Source organism: Dermochelys coriacea, chromosome 1 (assembly GCF_009764565.3).
Source record: "Dermochelys coriacea isolate rDerCor1 chromosome 1, rDerCor1.pri.v4, whole genome shotgun sequence".
Taxonomy (NCBI): domain Eukaryota; kingdom Metazoa; phylum Chordata; order Testudines; family Dermochelyidae; genus Dermochelys; species Dermochelys coriacea.
Window position 1 is genome coordinate 71471846 of NC_050068.2, and position 15050 is coordinate 71486895.

Consider the following 15050-nt stretch of genomic DNA (forward strand, 5'->3'; position numbering starts at 1 on the left):
TTGGAATGCTTGTCTCCCACAACCCAGGAGAGTTTTCTAATCACCGGGCTATTGGGTACTACCACCTCTTTCTCTGTTTTTCCCCCACCTAACTCCAGGTTCAGGTTCATTGCTGAGAAGCTGAGATAGATACCTCCGTCTGACTGGGAGGTAAGTGCTTCCCTAGTTTGAAACGGCCTATCTTCCTTCTCCTGGCTACCTCTTTACTCAGCATGTTGGTTTCTGTGATCCCCTTTTTTAGGCTCCTGTCTCTCCCCATGCAATGTATAGAGACCCTGGGCACCTAACTCAAGGATGTGAATTCCTTTGGGAGGTGAGGCACCTAAAGATAGATACGTTTTGTGGATCTAGCAAGCACTTAGGAGCTTTTGAAAATTTCACCCTAAATCTCACTGTAAATCAATGGGGCCTTGCCTCCTAAGTGTATAAGACTGGATTTGCAAAGTTATTTAGGTCTCTAAAGGGTGATATAGACATTTAGGCCCAGTCTGCAAAGATATTTTTGCATCTAATTACCATTGAAATTAATGGGAGTTAGGCACCTAAATACCTCTTGAAGATCTGGTCTTTAGTGGGATTTACAAAAGTTTCTAAACTGGTTAGTCTCCTAACTCCCATTTTCAAAATCTTACTAGGTGCCTATCTGCATTTTCAAGCCCCTAAATGCCTTTGTCAATCTATAAATTTTTAATAATGTGACTTAGGCTCCTAAGTCATGTTGGTGTTTTTGAAAATTTTCCGCTATGCTCTTTGCATAGTCTCGTAGGAAATCCAGAATTGCAGTACACCTAACTAAACAAATTATAGCATTGGATTATCTGAAGGAATAAGCCAAGACTAGATGTTCTAAAAACCCAACAAGCTTTAACACAGCATGAGCCCTCACACAGCAATGGCTTCCTTCTATAAAACTGGAAAATAGCAGCACTGCCCACCAAAAGAACCCTTTTTGTTTTAATTTCCATTCTCCAGTTTCTCTCTCAAATCACACCCACTTCCATCACAGTTAGAGGGAAAGGGAAAGCCATTTCAATAATGTAGCATATATATCGTAAATATTTGGTTACACTCCAAATTAAATACATGTTTTTCATTGACACAGGGGAGAAAGAGAGAGAGAGGAGAGGAAGAGTGTGCAGATGGCTGTTGGTCTGTAGAAATCAAATTCCACACCCCCTTTCTTCCCATTATTTGAATCCCAAAATGAAGGGTTTTCATGGTGCCAGTTCGGGGTAGGGTGGCAAAGATCTTGAACCCTGTAAGGTCAAAATCTTAAATTGTCCATCCTCATGAAAGATGATAGGAATGTAATCTTATCCTACTGATATGGTATGTAAAATTGCTATTGAAAGAATGCACAGAGTGAAATCAAAATAGTGATGTGAATTAGAACTCTTTGGGAGGTTAGAGTTGTCATAGCAACAAGCCAAAATGTTTTTAAGACGAGAAGAAATGTTAGATACATGGGCCATGAGAAATATGTTTTGTTGGTTACATTCAATGAGACAAGGCTGCCCCCCCTTTTAGATATTTGGCAGTGGGTTTGGAGGATTGCATGGGAAGTCAAGGATCCACATCCATCATCACTACATCAGCTAGCATCAAAATATCTATAATGCCTACTGCTGCCTGCACCACTGCACACGGGTAAGAAGAGATTTACTCTCCTTACACAATAGTGGCCCTCCTTGCTCCTGATCCAGACATTCTCACTGGAGCAAATGAAGAGTCAGAAGACATTGCCATCTCCATGGCAATGTCCTGAGCAAAAGGGCCATTTCTAGGGCTGAGTGAGCAGAGACATCACCCTTGGTGCTTTCTTCCAATGGTGCTATATGTCTGTTGGTTTTTGGTTTGCTTTTTATTTATTTGTTTGTTTGTTTGTTTGTTTGTTTTTGTTTGTTTGCGGCAGCTAGGACTTCTCCTGCTGAACAACTCCTAAGTATGAACCTAAGGCTCCCAACACGTGCAGCCTTTTATGTCAATTTTGTGCCCACATTGGTCCTCCTCCCTCTGTCACATCTGGAGAGAGAGAGAGAGACAGAGAGGTATAAACAAAATAAGATTCCAGTAGTGTCATTTGTGTGTCACTCTGAAGCCTAGAATGTCTGAGTCAATGTGAAACAATGCAAACAGTTACAAGCATGACTGACAGCTCCTTTTATTCTGAGTATTGCCATGATCAGTCATCATTGGGATTTGCAGTCAGTTATCATCCATTTTTTTTAAGTTTCTCACCCATTTTGACTTTACAAATTACAGCAATGTGACAGTAAGGCCTGTATCTATGCTATACCAAGAGCCCTAGACCATTGTGATATCAGAGGCAACTCAGCCAATCACCACCCTTACTGTACAGCCAATTAAAGTAGTTGTATAAGGGAGACTGCACAGAGGGTGGATTATTTGGCCCAACTGTCACAGTTCTTCAAAACCACACAGACAACAACTCAACCAGCACAAGCAATGCGACAGACAGCTGCAGCGGCACAGGAGCTAGCAAACAGAGCTCTAAACAGGGGAGTGTGAGTGGGAGTTTGCAAGGGGAGTTTGTATTGTGGTGCTTGTTTGGGGTTTGCTTTTGCTGGGGGGGTGGTCTTTTTGGTGTGCCTTGTGTTTCCCAGATTAGCAGGATTTAGGTGGGAAGGTGATGACAGATATGGAGGCAGCTGTGGGAGTGACTCCTGTAGTGGAAGACACATTGAGGATGACTGGATGTGAAAGCTGTGGTATGTACATGATCCTGGAGGGGGGAACCAGTAAGAGTTTTTTCTGCATGAAATGTCGTCTGATGGAGCTGATGGAGGAAAAGATCCGAGGTTTGGAGATGCAGGTGGAAAGTCTGGTTGAGTTTAGGAAGGGGTTTGAGCAGATGATGGAGCAAAGATATGAGGTATCTGAAGGGAAAAGCTCAGACTCACAGATAGAAGCAGGGCTGGGGAATTTTGAGGGGAGACTGGGTGAGGAAAGTGGTCAGTGGAAACACGTGACTCAAAGAGCCAGGCAGAGGAAAAAATGGGCTAGTGAAGGAGAAATAGAGCTTAGGAACGGGTTTGCAGAGTTGGAAAATGAAGAAGGGGCTCAGCAGGTACTTGTTGAAGGTGGAAGGGTAAGGAAGAAGAGAAGAGAGGCTAGTCCTATAGGAAAAGCGGAAGAGTCAAGGGAGACTACACCAAATATGAGCCCCAGGAGGAAACAGGATGGGTTGAAGAAGATTATAAGGGAAAATAGGAATGGAAAGAACTTGCAGCCAGAGGGAACAGGGGAGAGACTGGAGAATAGCACAGTCACCAGGAAAAGGCAGGTCTATGTGATCGGGGACTCTTTATTGAGAAGAATAGACAGGCCTGTAACCAGAGCTGATCCAGAGAATAGAAGGGTGTGCTGTCTTCCAGGTTCTAAGATACGTGATGTAGACCTGAGGTTGAAAAGGATCCTAAAGGGAGCGGGAAAGAATCCCCTAATTATCCTTCATGTGGGAACAAATGATACGGCTAGATTCTCGCTGGAAAGTATTAAGGGAGACTATGCTAGGCTGGGGAAGATGCTGAAGGAAATTGAGGCTCAGGTGATCTTTAGCGGGATCCTTCCTGTTCCTAGAGAAGGGCAACAAAGGTGTGACAAGATTATGACTGTCAACAGATGGCTTAGGCAGTGGTGCTATAAGGAGGGCTTTGGGATGTATGGCCACTGGGAGGCATTCACGGACAGAGGACAGTTCTCTCAGGATGGACTTCATCTGAGTAGGGAAGGAAATAGAATTCTAGGATCAAGGCTGGCACAACTGATAAAGAGAGCTTTAAACTAGGAATTAGGGGGAGATGGATGGGAGATGTCCAGGAAATCTCCACGCCAGATTTTAGCATTGAGAGGGAAGAAGACGAAGTAAGAAAGGATACAGCTGTGGGTAGGAGAATGTATATAAGGAGCGAGGGCGGTGTGGATACTAGTCTACTAGGTTATACTGGCTGTAGAATGACTGTGCCTAAAAGGGTACAAAATGTGAGCGAGGCCAAACAGCAAAAATTAAGATGTTTGTACACCAATGCGAGGAGCCTAGGTAACAAAATGGAGGAACTAGAGCTATTGGTGCAGGAAGTGAAACCAGATATTATAGGTTTCAGAGTAGCAGCCGTGTTAGTCTGTATTCGCAAAAAGAAAAGGAGTACTTGTGGCACCTTAGAGACTAACAAATTTATTAGAGCATAAGCTTTCGTGAGCTACAGCTCACTTCATCGGATGCATTTGGTGGAAAAAACAGAGGAGAGATTTATATACACACACACAGAGAACATGAAACAATGGGTTTATCATACACACTGTAAGGAGAGTGATCACTTAAGATAAGCCATCACCAGGAGGGGGGGGGGGAAAGGAGGAAAACCTTTCATGGTGACAAGCAAGGTAGGCTAATTCCAGCAGTTAACAAGAATATCAGAGGAACAGTGGGGGGTGGGGTGGGAGGGAGAAATACCATGGGGAAATAGTTTTACTTTGTGTAATGACTCATCCATTCCCAGTCTCTATTCAAGCCTAAGTTAATTGTATCCAGTTTGCAAATTAATTCCAATTCAGCAGTCTCTCGTTGGAGTCTGGTTTTGAAGCTTTTTTGTTGAAGGATAGCCACTCTTAGGTCTGTGATCGACTGACCAGAAGATTGAAGTGTTCTCCAACTGGTTTTTGAATGTTATAATTCTTGACGTCTGATTTGTGTCCATTCATTCTTTTACGTAGAGACTGTCCAGTTTGGCCATTGTACATGGCAGAGGGGCATTGCTGGCACATGATGGCATATATCACATTGGTAGATGCGCAGGTGAACGAGCCTCTGATAGTGTGGCTGATGTGATTAGGCCCTATGATGGTATCCCCTGAATAGATATGTGGACAGAGTTGGCAACGGGCTTTGTTGCAAGGATAGGTTCCTGGGTTAGTGGTTCTGTTGTGTGGTGTGTGGTTGCTGGTGAGTATTTGCTTCAGATTGAGGGGCTGTCTGTAAGCAAGGACTGGTCTGTCTCCCAAGATCTGTGAGAGTGATGGGTTGTCCTTCAGGATAGGTTGTAGATACTTGATGATGCGTTGGAGAGGTTTTAGTTGGGGGCTGAAGGTGATGGCTAGTGGCGTTCTGTTCTCCCCCCGCTGCTGGTGATGGCTTATCTTAAGTGATCACTCTCCTTACAGTGTATATGATAAACCCATTGTTTCATGTTCTCTGTGTGTGTGTATATAAATCTCTCCTCTGTTTTTTCCACCAAATGCATCCGATGAAGTGAGCTGTAGCTCACGAAAGCTTATGCTCTAATAAATTTGTTAGTCTCTAAGGTGCCACAAGTACTCCTTTTCTTTTTGCAGATATTATAGGGATAACAGAAACATGGTGGAATAGTAGTCATGACTGGACTACAGGTATTGAAGGGTATGTGCTGTTTAGGAAAGACAGAAATAAAGGTAAAGGTGGTGGAGTAGCAGTGTATATCAATGATGAGGTAGAATGTAAAGAAATAAGAAGCGATGCAATGGATAAGTCAGAGTCTGTCTGGGCAAAAATTACACTGGGGAAGAAAACTAGTAAAGCCTCTCCTACGATAGTGCTTGGGGTGTGCTATAGACATCCGGGATCTAATTTGGATATGGATAGAGCCCTTTTTAATGTCTTTAATCAAGTAAATACTAATGGAAACAGCATGATCATGGGAGACTTTAACTTCCCAGATATAGACTGGAGGACCAGTGCTAGTAATAATAATAGGGCTCAGATTTTCCTAGATGCGATAGCTGATGGATTCTTTCATCAAGTACTTGCTGAACCGACTAGAGGGGATGCCATTTTAGATTTAATTTTGGGGAGTAGCGAGGACCTCATAGAAGAAATGGTTGTAGGGGACAATCTTGGTTCAAGTGATCATGAGCTAATTCAGTTCAACTAAATGGAAGGATTAACTAAAATAAATCTGCAACTGGGGTTTTTGATTTCAAAAGGGCTGACTTTCAAAAATTAAGGAAATTTAGTTAGGGAAATGGATTAGATTGAAGAATTTATGGATCTAAAGGTAGAGGAGGCCTGGGATCACTTTAAATCAAAGCTGCAGAAGCTATCGGTAGCCTGTATCCCAAGAAAGGGGAAAAAATTCATAGGAAGGAGTTGTAGACCAAGCTGGATGAGCAAGCATCTTAGAGAGGTGATTAAGAAGAAGCAGAAAGCATACAGGGAGTGGAAGATGGGAGGGATCAGCAAGGAAAGCTACCTAATTGAGGTCAGAACATGTAGGGATCAAGTGAGACAGGCTAAAAGTCGAGTAGAGTTGGACCTTGCAAAGGGAATTAAAACCAATAGTAAAAGGTTCTATAGCTATATAAATAAGAAGAAAACTAAGAAGAAGTGGGGCCGCTAAACACTGAGGATGGAGTGGAGGTTAAAGATAATCTAGGCATGGCCCAATAGCTAAACAAATACTTTGCCTCAGTCTTTAATAAGTCTAAAGAGGATCTTAGGGATAATGGTAGCATGACAAATGGGAATGAGGATATAGAAGTAGATATTACCATATCTGAGGTAGAAGCGAAACTGAAACAGCTTAATGGGACTAAATCGGGGGGCCCAGATAATCTTCATCCAAGAATATTAAAGGAATTGGCACCTGAAATTGCAAGCCCATTAGCAAGAATTTTTAATGAATCTGTAAACTCAGGAGTAGTACCGAATGATTGGAGAATTGCTAATATAGTTCCTATTTTTAAGAAAGGAAAAAAAAGTGATCCGGGTAACTACAGGCCAGTTAGTTTGACATCTGTAGTATGCAAGGTCCTGGAAAAAAATTTGAAGGAGAAATTAGTTAAGGACATTGAAGTCAATGGTAAATGGGACAAAATACAACATGGTTTTACAAAAGGTAGATCGTGCCAAACCAACCTAATCTCCTTTTTTGAAAAGGTAACAGATTTTTTAGATAAAGGAAATGCAGTGGATCTAATTTACCTAGATTTTAGTAAGGGATTTGATACCGTGCCACATGGGGAATTATTAGTTAAATTGGAGAAGATGGGGATCAATATGAACATCAAAAGGTGGATAAGGAATTGGTTAAAGGGGAGACTGCAACGGGTCCTACTGAAAGGCGAACTGTCAGGTTGGAGGGAGGTTACCAGTGGATTCCTCAAGGATCGGTTTTGGGACCAATCTTATTTAATCTTTTTATTACTGACCTTGGCACAAAAAGTGGGAGTGTGCTAATAAAGTTTGCAGATGATACAAAGCTGGGAGGTATTGCCAATTCGGAGAAGGATCGGAATATTGTACAGGAGGATCTGGATGACCTTGTAAACTGGAGTAATAGTAATAGGATGAAATTTAATAGTGAGCAGTGTAAGGTTATGCATTTAGGGATTAATAAGAAGAATTTTAGTTATAAATTGGGGATGCATCAATTAGAAGTAACGGAAGAGGAGAAGGACCTTGGAGTATTGGTTGATCATAGGATGACTATGAGCTGCCAATGTGATATGGCTGTGAGAAAAGCTAATGCGGTTTTGGGATGCATCAGGAGAGGCATTTCCAGTAGGGATAAGGAGGTTTTAGTACCGTTATACAAGGCACTGGTGAGACCTCACCTAGAATACTGTGTGCAGTTCTGGTCTCCCATGTTTAAAAAGGATGAATTCAAGCTGGAACAGGTACAGAGAAGGGCTACTAGGATGATCCGAGGAATGGAAAACTTGTCTTATGAAAGGAGACTTAAGGAGCTTGGCTTGTTTAGCCTAACCAAAAGAAGGTTGAGGGGAGATATGATTGCTCTCTATAAATATATCAGAGGGATAAATACAGGAGAGGGAGAGGAATTATTTCAGCTCAGCACCAATGTGGACACAAGAACAAATGGGTATAAACTGGCCACCAGTAAGTTTAGACTTGAAATCAGAAGAAGGTTTTTAACCATCAGAGGAGTGAAGTTTTGGAATAACCTTCCAAGGGAAGCAGTGGGGGCAAAAGATCTATCTGGTTTTAAGATTCTACTTGATAAGTTTATGGAGGAGATGGTATGATGGGATAATGGGATTTTGGTAAGTAAGTGATCTTTAAATATTCAGGGTAAATAGGCCAAATCCCCTGAAATGGGATATTAGATGGATGGGATCTGAGTTACCCAGGAAAGAATTTTCTGTAGTATCTGGCTGGTGAATCTTGCCCATATGCTCAGGGTTTAGCTGATTGCCATATTTGGGTTTGGGAAGGAATTTTCCTCCAGGGCAGATTGGAGAGGCCCTGGAGGTTTTTCGCCTTCCTCTGTAGCATGGGGCATGTTTGACTTGAGGGAGGCTTCTCTGCTCCTTGAAGTCTTTAAACCATGATTTAAGGACTTCAATAGCTCAGACATGGGTGAGGTTTTTCATAGGAGTGGGTGGGTGAGATTCTGTGGCCTGCGCTGTGCAGGAGGTCAGACTAGATGATCAGAATGGTCCCTTCTGACCTTAGTATCTATGAATCTATGAATAACCCCCAAAACATATGACCCTTATGGCAACACGTAAACCTCAATAAGTACCTTCACAAATCTTCCAGCACAACCCTCACATAACACCAAATACAGCACCTCCAACACAAAAATCAACACAACCACCCTCATAACAACACCACCAGCACACACGACAACCACAAATAAACATAGCCCCTCAAGAGAGTACTCACCAATTGCAGAAATCAACACATTTACCAATATAACCCCCGAGGCACAAACCAACATGAGTATCTCATTACAAGACCACAACCAGCGCATACAATAACCCTAAACACACATAGCCCCTCACCACAACTCATACCCCTTATTCACCACCCACCCAAACTCAACGCAAAATCTGCCAGTACAACACACACACTTGCCAACCTTCACCTTTCTGTGTGTACATTTTTATATATGTATATACACGCGCGCACACACACAAAAGTGTTTCAAGGTAAAATTTGTCCTGGTGTATACACACACACACACACACACACACACACACACACACACGTGATAATCCAGGCTTCTGTTGCTCATATATATACTGTATATACACACGCATATATAACTCAAGTATATATATTTCTCCTTCTGATTAATAAGAGACTTGCATGGCTAACCAGGGCAGATTTTACCTTGTAACACTATTACTGTGACCAGTCTAGCAAGATGAAAGCAATGCTGTTTGCAGTACCCTGTGGTGTTCCCATAACTGCAAGTATTGTAGATAGAAACTGCATTTTCTATCTTTTGCTATTTCTTCCCCCGCCCATTCTTTCCTTTCCATATGTGTTTGTATTAAAAAAAGATACAGGGTCTGACTTGAACAATAACAATTCAAAGGTACAATCTAAAATGAACTTTCCCTTTTTTCCAGCAAGGACATTTCATAGTAGCTTAGAAATCAAATTTTTCACTTTAGAAGTCCATAAAATTAGAGGAAGGGTGTAAGATAGGCTCTTACACTGAAAACTCAACTGCTAGTTGTTTTTTTCTTTTTCATGGATTTAATACATGTTGGATAAAAATGGTTGATGGTGTAGAACAAGTGAAGCCAAAACCTTGGCAACCAAACATAAATTGCTAAACCTCTGTGTTAAGAAGCAGATGAATTATTGCTGAGTCATTCTTACAGGCGGGTTCAATTAACTACACCCAGTATATAAAGGGAGTAGACAAAACTCTGGCTGTTAGAATAGAACTGGCTGAGGAAGGTTGGTAATGGAGAACAGTGAAACCTGAGGAGAAAGTGAATGGTTATGTTGTTTATAAGTGACTACTAAAGCTAAACTCTAGGAAAGGGGTGAGTTTGGACACTAGCTTAGGCTCTGGGTACTCTTCTGGGGACAGAGAAGGAGCTTATTCATTGATAAATGCCTAAATACTTCAGCTATGACTGCAGCTCTTAGTATGTCTTTTTGCAGATGACATGTTAGTCATAGCTGCTGGAACTGGGGGTGCTGTTGCATCCCCTGGCTTGAAGTGGTTTCTATCATATAAGGGGTTTAGTTTTGTTCAATGGCTCTTAGCACCCCCACATTATACAAATTGTTCCAGCACCCCTGATATTAGTAAAGATACATTTGAAAGATACCCTAATTTTCAGTCATGTGGATCTTTGTTTCTGGTCTGCTTTCCCCCCCTTTCCTGGTGAACAGTAATCACAGTTAGTGTTTGCATATTATTCAAACATTTTCCCTTCTGTACATGTATGGAGAGGGTTTATAGTGAAATTGAAATGCATTCTCTAACAGGATAGAAAAAGAATCCAAATTTGTTCCTTTGTTATAGATGGGGTATTAGAGGGGTAGCCATGTTAGTCTGGATCTGTAAAAGCGGCAAAGAGTCCTGTGGCACCTAACAGACGTATTGGAGCATAAGCTTTCGTGGGTGTATACCCACTTGGTCTGATGCATGTAGTGGAAATTCCCAGAGGCAGGAATAAATATGCAAGCAAGAATCAGACTAGGGATAACGAGGTTAGTTCAATTAGGGAGAATGAGGCCCTCTTCTAGCAGTTGAGGTATGAACACCAAGGGAGGAGAAACTGCTTTTGTAGTTGGCTAGCCATTCACAGTCTTTGTTTAATCGTGAGCTGATGGTGTCAAATTTGCAAATGAACTGAAGCTCCGAAGTTTCTCTTTGAAGTCTGGTCCTGAAATTTTTTTGCTGTAGGATGGCTACATTTAAATCTGCTATTGTGTGTCCAGGGAGGTTGAAGTGTTCTCCTACAGGTTTTTGTACATTGTCATTACTAATATCTGATTTGTGTCCATTTATCCTTTTATGTAGGGACTGTCCAGTTTGGCCAATGTACATGGCAGAGGGGCATTGCTGGCACATGATGGCATATATTACATTGGTGGACATGCAGGTGAATGAACCTGGTGATGGTGTGGCTTATCTGGTTAGGTCCTATGATGGTGTCGCTGGTGTAGATATGTGGGCAGAGTTGACATCGAGGTTTATTGCATGGATTGGTTCCTGAGTTAGAGTTACTATTGTGTGGTGTGGCGTTGCTGGTGAGAATATGCTTCAGGTTGCCAGGTTGTCTGTGGGAGAGGACTGGCTTGCCTCCCAAGGTCTGTGAAAGTGCGGGATTGTTGTCCAGTATGGGTTGTAGATCACTGATGATGCATTAGAGAGGTTTTAGCTGAGGACTGTATGTGATGGCCAGTGGAGTTCTGTTGGTTTCTTTCTTGCTCTTGTTTTGCAGCAGGAGGCTTCTGGGTACAAGTCTGGCTCTGTTGATCTGTTTCCTCATTTCCTTGTGTGGGTATTGTAGATTTGGGAATGCTTGGTGAAGATCTTGTAGATGTTGGTCTCTGTCTGAGGGGTTTGAGCAAATGCAGTTATACCTCAGCGCTTGTCTGTAGACAATGAATCGTGTGGTGTGTCAAGGATGGAAGCTGGAGGCATGAAGGTAGGCATAGCAGTTGGTGGGTTTTTGATACAGGGTGGTGTTAACGTGACCGTTACTTATTTGCACCCTGGTGTCTAGGAAGTGGATGTCCCATGTAGATCGGTCCAAGCTGAGGTTGATGGTGGGGTGGAAGCTGTTGAAATCATGGTAGAATTCTTCCAGGGTTTCCTTCCTATGGGTCCAGATGATGACGTCATCAATGTAAAAGAGAATGTAGAGAAGGGGCATGAGTGGACAAGAGCTGAGGAAGCGTTTTTCCAAGTCAGCCATAAAAATGTTGGTATATTGTGGGGCCAGGCAGATGCCCATAGCTGGGGTAAGGTAATTGCCTCAGTTATTTGTGTGGCTGTTTACATAGAGGCATTTTTTTAACTGAAGATTTTCTCTGTGTGGCAGAAGACCCAGCACACAATTTCTGAAGCTTAAAATGTAAACTTTAGAATCAGGCATAATGAGCACTAGGTTTCTGGGGTTTTATATGAGTATTTCTGCCAATGAAATAAAGTATTCCTAACATTTTGGCCAGTAGTATGGCTGAAACATGTGCTAGATGTAAAATACACTTCCTGCTATGGAATGTAGTATTTGCATGACTTAGTGGCACATGCTGTTAAACTATATGGATATATAATATATCCCATTGCACACTCTATTTAATTAAGCAGCCAAATGAAAATGTGAAGGTAACCCAGGTCAGTATAATTTAAAATATCTCAAAATCAGCCGTTAATTCCTTTAATACAGTGGTTCCCAAACTCGTTCCACCGCTTGTGCAGGGAAAGCTCCTGGTGGGCCGGGCCGGTTTGTTTACCTGCTGCATCTGCAGGTTCAGCCTATCACGGCTCCCACTGTCCGTGGTTCGCTGCTCCAGGCCAATGGGAGCTGCTGGAAGCAGTGTGGGCTGAGGGTCGTACTGGCCGCTGCTTCCAGCAGCTCCCATTGGCCTGGAACAGCGAACCGTGGCCAGTGGGAGCCGTGATCGGCCAAACCTGCGGACACAGCAGGTAAACAAATCGGCCCAGCCCTCCAGGGGCTTTCCCTGCACAGCCGGCAGAACAAGTTTGGGAACCACTGCTTTAATACCATAATAAACAAAAGCAGCTCAATGTGCTGTAACAGCCACTTAAGAGGCCACATGCCAAAATTTATATCTGTATGTTATATAGTGGAACATTAATCCCTAGTGGAATCACCAAAAATGCAAAGATTAATGAAAAATCACAGAACTATTCTGTCAATTTTTAGCAGATTTGTTTCATCTGATGGACTCAGATATTGAGAAAACAAGGAAGAATTATAAACAATCTTCTTTTTGGGTATATCTGATGTTCAAGGAAAATACCTGTGCCTATAATACATCAAGAAAATAGTTCAAGCTTGTCAGTTAAATGAGAATATTATCCCTATAAAGCTGGAAAGGTCATTGTGGCACTGGCTGCTTAAATGTTGTGCCCTGACAAATCTGATCCTACCTCAAGGGAACAGTATAACTTGTGCAGCTGATTTTTCAGAATACATTCTAACACTTTCAGCTCTAAATTGCCATACTTTGTACAGTTTTTCTGATGCACCCCTTTCACTTCATTCTAGTCCACAGTTAGTTTTACATGTACTTTGGCTATAATGATGCTGGTTTCCAACGTTCTGTTGCATATAGTTGGGCTATAGCATGGCTGGTTTACAAAGTACTTACTTTCACATGTTGTATAGCTATCTTAATATTTTCATTTTTATTTTATTTTATTTTTTAAGAACACTTCCCCCTGATAGGTATGTTGTTATAAGTCTTAAAGATCAGCAATGTGTGGGGTGTACTGTGCTAGGCTGAACTCAGTAGGATTGATCAAGCAAGGATTGTCATGCATGAACAGAGTCTGAACACCTGGCTTATGTTCTATCATAAAGTAAATAAACCAAGAAACTATCCCTTTTAAAGGTAGGGGAGAAGAAGTCTTGTTAGGCTTTCTTTGGCTGTGCTTCAAACAAACATAAAGTGAGAGTTGCTTTTGCTGGAGAGAAAAATGTGTAAGTGTTGTTTACACCACATAAATGAAATTAATTTGTGTAAATTTTGTGAAGAAGTCAATTTAAAAAATCATTAATTTTGACCAGCCTTATTTTTAGTGATGACATCCCAGAAATATTCAGTACCTTAATTAAATTGCTTGATTAAAAACTGTGCTTCCATGCACATGATGAGGGTCATTTCGAAATTCATGTATAATATTCTGAGGTATTCATGCTCCATTTTGCCAAAGACAAGGAACTATCAAGAAGCAAGAAGCTTTAGGGCTCAATAAAAATGTTTGCCATTGAACTATTCCCTACGACTAATGGTTTTCATGTCAAAATCAAATTCTGGGTACTGTTTTAGTCTTGCAAAAATTTAGACATGGGATCAAGCCATGGACTTCAGTTTCTAATTCAGAAATGAATCCAAAGCTGAGGGGATGCAGGCTCAGACCAAATGGTCAAATAAATCTCAAAAATAACAGAATAAATAAGAAAATGTGATAGAATTCTAATCCAGAAAATCTGAGATACAAAAGTCTTATATACAAGTCTTGTATACGAAGTGGCTACAGGAGACACAGTCAGAGTAAAAAGAGGGATAAAGACAATCAGTATGGGAACTCACTGTAGTCTTCTACAAAAAAACTCTGGTAAAATTGTAATCTGTATAGGTGTTGCATATTGATTACCTGGGCAATTAGAGAATCCATCCTTCATGAGGAATTTTAAGGACGGGACACAGAGTTACTGCAAGAACAAAACCCTGAGATAGAAGTAGCTGAAAACCTGCTTTGGGCTTGTCAAAGACTGAAGCAATAAAAAGTTTATTTGGAATTCACATTAAATACAGTTAGGAAATAGCATACCTCAGTCACAAAAATGTTAGACTGTCTCTTCTTCTTATGGGGCAGGTCCATTAGTGGAAGTCTGCAACCATGGTAACTCGTGTTTATCCAACGAAAAATTAGCTAGGATACCACATCATCCACCAAAGATCTTATTTTTCTGTATTGGGTTCTTCTGCCATCAATGTTTTCTCCAGTGTCTTAAACATGCATTGCCTGCTGAACCTTTTAACGTACCCTGGAAATCAATTCTGTCTCTCCATAAAATCTCCAACTAGCTTTTGCCGAGTTTGAGTAACCTACAATACCTTTTAATTGGTTATACAATTTTACACATGATATTTTCAGAATTCTTCTATAACACCATAATTTGAAGAACTGTAGTTTTATTATAGATTGTTGGAATGTCCATATTTCCCAGACATAATTTAACACAGTACCAACTGTAAAATTTTAAGAGTTGGATTTTAGTCTTCAGATTTATGTCCCTTTTATCACATGTTGATTCTTCCAGAATGTTTTTCACTCTTGCTCTTTTGGCATTGACTTCAGTATCTGATCTTTCACCTTCTGTAATGATGCTTCCTAAGTATCAATAATTTCTCACTTGCAGATGAATATCATAGGCACATGAAGATTCAGTTGCTGATTTTATACTGTTGTGTTTGGCATTTATCATGTCACTGTAAAATCATTTATTTAATGCATCAATGCTTACATTTCTATAACATAAGAAAGAAAAATACTGTTTTGCAATAATTGATCACTAGA